This window comes from Vicia villosa, linkage group LG6 (assembly GCF_029867415.1).
Source record: "Vicia villosa cultivar HV-30 ecotype Madison, WI linkage group LG6, Vvil1.0, whole genome shotgun sequence".
NCBI lineage: Eukaryota > Viridiplantae > Streptophyta > Magnoliopsida > Fabales > Fabaceae > Vicia > Vicia villosa.
Window position 1 is genome coordinate 98,590,574 of NC_081185.1, and position 9,931 is coordinate 98,600,504.

Sequence of the window (9,931 nt, forward strand, 5' to 3'; positions counted from 1 at the left end):
GTGATTTTATGGTTAAATGATATTAAAATAAAAAACTAACTTCTAGAAATCACTACAAGAAAAATGTGTTTTAGCCTCCAAAATTTAGCGTCGGCCCCGACACCTACGCCCATTGCGTTGGATTTGCGTAACCATTTACCGACGCTAAGCAGAGAATACAACTAGTTTTTTATTTTTTATAGTAGCGTCGGAAAAAACCGACGCTAATGGTAATAATTTTTGGAGCCAAAAATATTTCATTCCCCCCTTTTTTTTTTGGATAAAGTAGCGTCGTTTTTGGCGGACGCTAATTTAGATTTTCATTCATAGATAAATTTGTTCAGTTTAGCGTTGCTTTAGGCGGACGCTATATTATTTCGTGTTTTGGAGCTAAAAATATTTCATTTCCCTCCTTTTTTTTGGTAAACATTGTGTGTTCTCTCTATTTTTTCTGAACAAATTAGCGTAGGTTCTGTCCGACGCTATATTAGGTGCGGAAATTTTTGCATTTCCCACCAAAGTTTCATTTTGCCTATTTTTTGTTTATTAATATTAAAATTTAACAAAACTTAAAAATATTTTGTAACATCCCATACATAACTGACTAGTATATTATGCACGAAACGTTAAAATTGATATTGAGTACATACAAAAGTTATAGTTATAGGAAGATCCATATAAAATACAACATGAAATTCTACTAAGAATTACAACACATGTGTCTTCAATGGATCTGCACAGCGGAAAATGAGATCTGACGAGGTCTCCGAGCCGTCACCACTTTAAGCCGTCAATCCGAACCTGCTATCTGTCAAAAGCTACTAAACTGCACCTGAAAAATATAAGTTGATTGGGGTGAGATTACTAAATCTCAGTGAGTCCTCCTATCCTATGGGTCCACTCGGTTCTACAGGGTACATGCATCACAAACCGAATCCACCATTGATCCGGGGTTTATCCTCACATCCGATACAAGTACGGAGCAAACACATGAATCGTCCACCATAGGAGTCATCGCATCACAGTACACAAATAGTACAACAAACACGTATGCAGACCCATACCCATGTACGGGGAATCCAGAAGTACGTTAATACCACTAGACTAAGTTACTAACACACCCTCGGTGGGTTCACCCATGCCTATTTGTCAAGAGACTTACACAAGCACCCTGCAAGAATGATTAAATGGGTTCGCACAAGCCTACATGGCTGCGAGATGACCTTGCCTAAGAGGCGACATCGTCCCATTAACCATCTGTACGCACGTGGTGTTAACAGCAAGTGCAACACGCCGTCTTGACGCATGAGCCCATCCGGATAGGAACCTAATGATGTAGCCTACATGGCATCATTAGAGATGGTTTACCTGTTATGCGTAGGCTTACTTAGCCGCATAACGCCATCATACCGAGCACGCGAGTGTGTATACAGCAAGTGAGTAAAAAGCCCCGTACGGCACTCACAAGCACACTGCAACGGTAGTTCAGGTATGTGCCTCTGGGATCCATGATCAGGGCAGTCCCACGGACAACTCCAGGACCCACGGTCCGAATCGTAACTTAGTACCGGGTCTACTTCGATTCAAGCATACACACGCATAACAAGCGTTAATCCATACAATACAACCAAAGCCGATCGTTTAACCAAAACGACGGTGTCAATAGGATTTCATGCACATCATATAATTGCATATCATCTCAAACATAGATATCACATTCATAATAAGCATTAGATAATAAATGCCACACATAACAGGAGAAGTATTGGTCAAATAGTAAAGGCATAAGTTCTCATACTAATTCCTTGATTCACTAAGTGGGGCTCCACTATTATTAAATCAATAATTCTGGTTTGGGGACCTATTTAATTAGAAAGTACACGTCGCTAGCTTTCCAACGATATAAAGTTTGCGCAATTCCGATACCCGAGCAGGAAGTTATGACTTTCTAAAGTTTGCTGATTTTTGCACTTTTGCCCAGGGTAACCGGTTACCCAGAATCCAGTAACCGGTTACTGACATGAAAAATGCCCAGAAACGCAAATTTACACAGAGTAACCGGTTACCCAAATGCCAGTAACCGATTACCCTGAAGCAGAATCAATTTTCTGCATTTCTAAGGGTTCTAAACCATTCCAAATGTCCTATAGTTGATCCCCTGCATCTTTAATACAGTCCCAATGAATTTCTAACATATTTATATAATCAGAACCACCAGCATGCAATCATTAACAACATATGCAACTAGTAGCTATCACACACAACTAGCAATTTATCACATTTATCATTCATTTAAGCATGCAATATATTTATCTCAATCTAAACCCTTGACATGCTTTCTTCCCCAAATCCTACCCAAGTTCTATCTAAAGGACTCACCTTGCTAAAATGGAGGTTTAGAAAGATGATGTTTGCTGCCATTGGACTCCCACCATAGCCAAAGTTTCACTCCATCTTCATCAAATCCGTAATCACACTTGTACCCACTTTCAGCATCACTGACACAACTTCAAGGTCAGTTTTCTCCTTCGAAACAGAAGCTATGAACGCGAACCATAGGTGCAAATCGAAGAGAAATTCGTTAGCTATCCAATGGGACCAGAATCGTTACGATCGGAGTTACGAGTTGAGAGATATACCTGATTTAGTGAAGGCTGTATCAAGGGTTGCGAAAATGGAGATATGAAGATGATGAACTTCTTTCTTTCCATGTTCCTATGCTCCCTCTTCTTCAAAAATTCTGATTTGCAAGCCAAACAAGTCCTTAAGTCCATGCAATAGAGTTAAATGTCTCTTGTGCCCCTCAACTAAGCCAAAACTACCACTTTGCCACTTAGTTCCATTCTAACAAATCCTCTTTGTTTCTAACCACTCCACTAATTCTTCTAATAATCATTCTTAGATTAATAGAGAATAAGACCAATGATCTCTCTCTAATTACCATTTACTCATTTAAATGATAATTATCGGTGTCAAAAGATCAGGATATTACATTCTCCCCCCCTTAATTAGAATTCGTCCTCGAATTCCTTCCGGTTACCACGGAGACCAACCCTTCTTATCTATCCAATCAAGGGAAAGAATGTTACTCACATTCGTCTTTAGATAATCTCACTACTCTGTCTGAGGACCATTCCATACGAAGAAACATAATCTGCCAAAACGCTTGCATCCCACTACACATGATTAGAAACCTTAACTCTCAAGCAATATGTCGAATCTGATACTTCGTCTTGACATACCTGGGGAAATATCCTTCCAGGGTCCTTGACCTTCCCTGCTCTGCACTGAATCCCCAGAAATTCAAAAACTCTAATAATCCACTCATGTCGGATATCCTTCGTTTCGTTATCTGGTGTGTTCACCCTCGTTCAACAAACATCACTGATTCACTCAGCTCCTTGAATTACTTCCCGTTCGAGAACTTACTGCCACAACGTCACTTCTGCGACAACACTTCAAATTATTCTCCACTCGAGTCCATACAATGTCATTAGGTGATCTCCAAATTCCTCGGTCTTAACCCCTGGTTCCCAAAGTCTTAGGATGATTGTCCCAAATTTACCTTTACTTATACAACTGAATCTCCTTACTTGATTCTCACCTCGGTCCAAGATGTATCAGTCGTTACCGCAATCCACGATGGTGTAGCCTTCCACAACCATAGCATTGATGTCCAACAACTTTGCATAAGGCTTTGCCCACAAAGGTGGACTCCATCGATTAACCCGCGACCATTGTCCATCTCTTCATGCACTCTCACAGTGCACAAGACATAACCACGAAGAACTTGCGCCAACTGAATGTCCTCTCTAGCCTTCAGCATTTCGACAGTTTGATACTCAGTCCAACCCTTGTGACTTGCAAGCTAAACTGATGACCAACGAACATCGAACCGCATGCCATCCACAAAAATGTATTCCCAAGCTGGTCCATTGACAACACCTCTCGAGTTATGGTGATCCTTGAGAGACTAGAATGAACGAAACGCTGCTTTGACAGTTTCCCTTAGGAAGATACTTTCATCCCAACGTAAAGTCCCAAAAACAGTCCGTTCGTTCCTACCTCAGACTTATCTGATTCTTCCTTGATCCGTTGCACTACTCTGATCCCAACAAGTCACCCACCTTGAAATCCTCTGAGTCACATTATATCCATAACTCACTTAGTTCCCATTAACACACAATAATTCCTTATCCACAGTTGTCCAATTACAACACGTCCTAGAACTCCATATACATCCATCGTCGACTACTACTCTTCGAAGTTCCGTACTCTCCAGAATCAAGCTTCTACTTACTCTGCCATTCCATATAGTTCATCTACCACAATTTAGGTACACGTTTCATCCTCAGGACATTGAAACCCAAACACTCACTGACTTAGAGGTTCGTCCTTGTCACTGATTTCCACAGTGTACATCTGCTATGTTTTTCATTCCAACAAATCTTTGTTGCTCAACCGGTATATCGAATACTTCACGACATTCTGCAGTTCATGATAACTCTAGCAGTTTTACACAACTTCTACCCAACCATACACCTTCATTCTCTTAGCGTAGTATCACCTCTGATAACTCGTGTGACTTACTGATATAACGATCCTCCCATAGCCACACTCTATTCACACAGTCATCTAACGTATGTTCCACCTCTGAATCAGACACTGAACTGACTTCCTCAGCGGCTGCATCCTTCATTGCAGTGCTTCCAACGGTCTGAGTGTAGCCACAATGCAAGAAATTGCACTTTGCACTTTGCACTTTGCACTTCGAACATCTCTTTATAAACTCCTTAGCAGTTCCTAAACCAAAATGTCCATGCTTTACCAAGATTCACATTTCTTTACTCAGAGTATCTGGCAATACCTTACCGGACACATCACACATCGATCCGATCCAAGATACAACTTGCATATTCCATCACCGGTCGCCATTGGTACATGATATCAACTCACTATGCTGACCAGGATATCATGACCGCACATGAGTCTCACTCTAGACACTCATGCAAAATTGCCAACCTAACACTTCATGAAACGAGAACGTCTCCAAGGTACAATCTGATACTAACTCACGCAATCACGATCACTCAGGGTCTCCATAAGTATAGTATTGGATCTTGATCCATCACATCATCGCCTGTCTAGTTATTCCTCTACTATCGAGCGCGATGTATGGATCCTTATCCCACATACCTTATGAGAGTCTGGATCTGTGTCTCACGAGTGCCAAATCAGAATTCCATCTTGCTTCAGATCACCTTCGTCCCACACATGTAGGAAAAAGGATGACTCACGCATCTCGTGCACGATAGCGATACTGTGGCATTATACCCGTCTAGTAGTACCAATATGGTGGTCCAACTCCGAGGCCATGTATCCAGGTAACCTACCTCAGTGGCGTATAATGATCTCCACGCGTATCCTAAAGTCACAACCGACAAGTGTCTGAACAGCCTCCAATAGGTTCATCTTTTCTCAAATCCTTCGAATCATACTCCTCAGGATGCTAAAACCTGAGAGTGCTACACACTAAGGTTTACTTACTCGGAAAGCCAAAACGCCAAGCACGAAGATTTGAAGTTCAACTTCGGATTGCCATGCAGTGCGCGTACCCACTCGCCCCACGCATGCATGAGATTCCAAGGATAATTCAGTCCGGATAGATCTTAGTTCTTACTCGCCTGTACGCCCAACGCCAAGCGTAGTTCTATGGCTTCACTCGGGGTCAGACGAACAACAACTAAGAGAACTTGAATACTGCATTTCACGCTTCTACATCATTTCATATTCCATCTAGCGTAGTTCTAGAACTAAATATAAAATGATAAGAACAGAAATACACATCTTCTTCTATCGACCGGGTATTCAAGCCTCACCCAATCGTAAGCTACCACGCTCGTACATCCCACCAACATCTACTAGGTAACTACTCTCAATTAGGATACTTCAAGTTGGATCAGGATCTATTACCTCATCCATCCAATTACTGTCCGTACTAGCACAAACAGAAAGGTCTGACTCCTCTATTCGCATTTCCAAGGGTTATTCTGTCCTATCAGCTCATCAGTCGCACTCAACACCAGCAGCATCATCAGTACTGAATCTTACTAATTCTCAGCTCAACACCTTCGGAGAATCCCACTTATAAGGCTCCTACTCATTCCTATTTGGATTTCCCTTGCTATTACCAAGACTTAGAGAAATCTTCACTTCGTCCAATCAAAATCCTGGGGGTTCAAGCTGTCTCCATCCACACCTTGACAGTTTGGGTATTACTACTTTGTGTCGAACGCTCTCCTTAAGCTTGACGACTCCAATATCATCCACTTAAAACGTCCAACAATTCATTACTCATCCCACTCCAACAACTTAGGTTCACAACCTTACAGGCTTACGAGTCCTCGTGGCGGCTCTGCCGTAATCCTACTGTCTCACACTCAGTCGATGAGTTGATCAAGTTCAACAACTGAATGAGATATCAGTAAAATCAGGCTAGCAACGCACACTTGAGAGGAGGAAAAGGAATTGCTAGTGATGTCTCATGGCTCGGCCGAGAATCGACCTGCTCTGATACCAACTGTAACATCCCATACATAACTGACTAGTATATTATGCACGAAACGTTAAAATTGATATTGAGTACATACAAAAGTTATAGTTATAGGAAGATCCATATAAAATACAACATGAAATTCTACTAAGAATTACAACACATGTGTCTTCAATGGATCTGCACAGCGGAAAATGAGATCTGACGAGGTCTCCGAGCCGTCACCACTTTAAGCCGTCAATCCGAACCTGCTATCTGTCAAAAGCTACTAAACTGCACCTGAAAAATATAAGTTGATTGGGGTGAGATTACTAAATCTCAGTGAGTCCTCCTATCCTATGGGTCCACTCGGTTCTACAGGGTACATGCATCACAAACCGAATCCACCATTGATCCGGGGTTTATCCTCACATCCGATACAAGTACGGAGCAAACACATGAATCGTTCACCATAGGAGTCATCGCATCACAGTACACAAATAGTACAACAAACACGTATGCAGACCCATACCCATGTACGGGGAATCCAGAAGTACGTTAATACCACTAGACTAAGTTACTAACACACCCTCGGTGGGTTCACCCATGCCTATTTGTCAAGAGACTTACACAAGCACCCTGCAAGAATGATTAAATGGGTTCGCACAAGCCTACATGGCTGCGAGATGACCTTGCCTAAGAGGCGACATCGTCCCATTAACCATCTGTACGCACGTGGTGTTAACAGCAAGTGCAACACGCCGTCTTGACGCATGAGCCCATCCGGATAGGAACCTAATGATGTAGCCTACATGGCATCATTAGAGATGGTTTACCTGTTATGCGTAGGCTTACTTAGCCGCATAACGCCATCATACCGAGCACGCGAGTGTGTATACAGCAAGTGAGTAAAAAGCCCCGTACGGCACTCACAAGCACACTGCAACGGTAGTTCAGGTATGTGCCTCTGGGATCCATGATCAGGGCAGTCCCACGGACAACTCCAGGACCCACGGTCCGAATCGTAACTTAGTACCGGGTCTACTTCGATTCAAGCATACACACGCATAACAAGCGTTAATCCATACAATACAACCAAAGCCGATCGTTTAACCAAAACGACGGTGTCAATAGGATTTCATGCACATCATATAATTGCATATCATCTCAAACATAGATATCACATTCATAATAAGCATTAGATAATAAATGCCACACATAACAGGAGAAGTATTGGTCAAATAGTAAAGGCATAAGTTCTCATACTAATTCCTTGATTCACTAAGTGGGGCTCCACTATTATTAAATCAATAATTCTGGTTTGGGGACCTATTTAATTAGAAAGTACACGTCACTAGCTTTCCAACGATATAAAGTTTGCGCAATTCCGATACCCGAGCAGGAAGTTATGACTTTCTAAAGTTTGCTGATTTTTGCACTTTTGCCCAGGGTAACCGGTTACCCAGAATCCAGTAACCGGTTACTGACATGAAAAATGCCCAGAAACGCAAATTTACACAGAGTAACCGGTTACCCAAATGCCAGTAACCGATTACCCTGAAGCAGAATCAATTTTCTGCATTTCTAAGGGTTCTAAACCATTCCAAATGTCCTATAGTTGATCCCCTGCATCTTTAATACAGTCCCAATGAATTTCTAACATATTTATATAATCAGAACCACCAGCATGCAATCATTAACAACATATGCAACTAGTAGCTATCACACACAACTAGCAATTTATCACATTTATCATTCATTTAAGCATGCAATATATTTATCTCAATCTAAACCCTTGACATGCTTTCTTCCCCAAATCCTACCCAAGTTCTATCTAAAGGACTCACCTTGCTAAAATGGAGGTTTAGAAAGATGATGTTTGCTGCCATTGGACTCCCACCATAGCCAAAGTTTCACTCCATCTTCATCAAATCCGTAATCACACTTGTACCCACTTTCAGCATCACTGACACAACTTCAAGGTCAGTTTTCTCCTTCGAAACAGAAGCTATGAACGCGAACCATAGGTGCAAATCGAAGAGAAATTCGTTAGCTATCCAATGGGACCAGAATCGTTACGATCGGAGTTACGAGTTGAGAGATATACCTGATTTAGTGAAGGCTGTATCAAGGGTTGCGAAAATGGAGATATGAAGATGATGAACTTCTTTCTTTCCATGTTCCTATGCTCCCTCTTCTTCAAAAATTCTGATTTGCAAGCCAAACAAGTCCTTAAGTCCATGCAATAGAGTTAAATGTCTCTTGTGCCCCTCAACTAAGCCAAAACTACCACTTTGCCACTTAGTTCCATTCTAACCAATCCTCTTTGTTTCTAACCACTCCACTAATTCTTCTAATAATCATTCTTAGATTAATAGAGAATAAGACCAATGATCTCTCTCTAATTACCATTTACTCATTTAAATGATAATTATCGGTGTCAAAAGATCAGGATATTACATATTTGTTGTTATAATTTTCTATAAATATTTTCTTTACATCTTTTTGTTTTACTATATTATTTGTATTTTTAAAAATTATAAACAATTATCATAGAATAAAATAAAAATAAAATTAATTTTTTTAAGAATTAGACAAAATTAAAATTATACATTATTAAAATAAAATCAAATAAAATTAAAACAAAAATTATATTATAAGTTAAAAATCATAAAATATATAAAAATAAATCAATTACAACTTAAACTAAAATAAAATAAAAAATTAAAATTAAAATTTTTAAAATTAAAATTGAAACTAAAAATAAAAATCAAACTATAAATTAAAATCAAACTATAAATTAAAATCAAGACTAAATTAAAACAAAACAATAAATTAATTAATCCATGTAGTATTAATAATTATTGCCGCACTGAATAGTAATCTCATTTTTTTTTTGTGTTGACAATTTCACTCATTGTTCATCACCGTCTCATTTTCAGAAACATAAAGAAAGAATAAAATAGTTTTTTTCTAAACATAAAATACTCCATGCTAATATAATGAAAGTAACATCAATTTAAATAAAACTAAAACTATATTATTAAAATGAAAAAATTATATAGTTTTAGTTTCTCCAAACTAACTCAGTGTTAACGAAAGTGAGAGAGAAAAAATCAATTGCGTTTCTCCAAACTCCTTTGCCCTAGCGCCGTTTCCTATTCCAAGCTCCCTAGCGCCGTTCTTCAACTCGTGTTCACAAAGAAAGTGAGAACTCGTGTCGTTCTCAGTGTTTTGTTTTCTGATTGTTTTTCCCTCGCGTCGTTCTGATTGTTTCTGTTGTTTCATGTAGCTCAAGCTCAATGGCGTAGTGAAGAAGTTCTTTGATTCCGTTGATTTCTTTGATTCGGTAATGTGATGATTCTTTCCTCTTTCTTTTTTTTTTGGGAAATTTGTTTGTTGGAAATGATTCCGTAGTTT

General features: G+C 39.8%; 1 long non-coding RNA gene across 1 annotated transcript; it reads right to left on the reverse strand.

Moving 5' to 3' along the window:
- Positions 1-601: 601 nt before the first annotated feature.
- On the reverse strand, positions 602-8,936 carry LOC131609391 (uncharacterized). Its single transcript, XR_009286135.1, has 3 exons — positions 8,359-8,936; positions 2,359-6,811; positions 602-811 (listed from the first exon to the last, which is right to left on the reverse strand). It is a non-coding gene; the product is annotated as an uncharacterized LOC131609391 (long non-coding RNA).
- Positions 8,937-9,931: the final 995 nt, after the last annotated feature.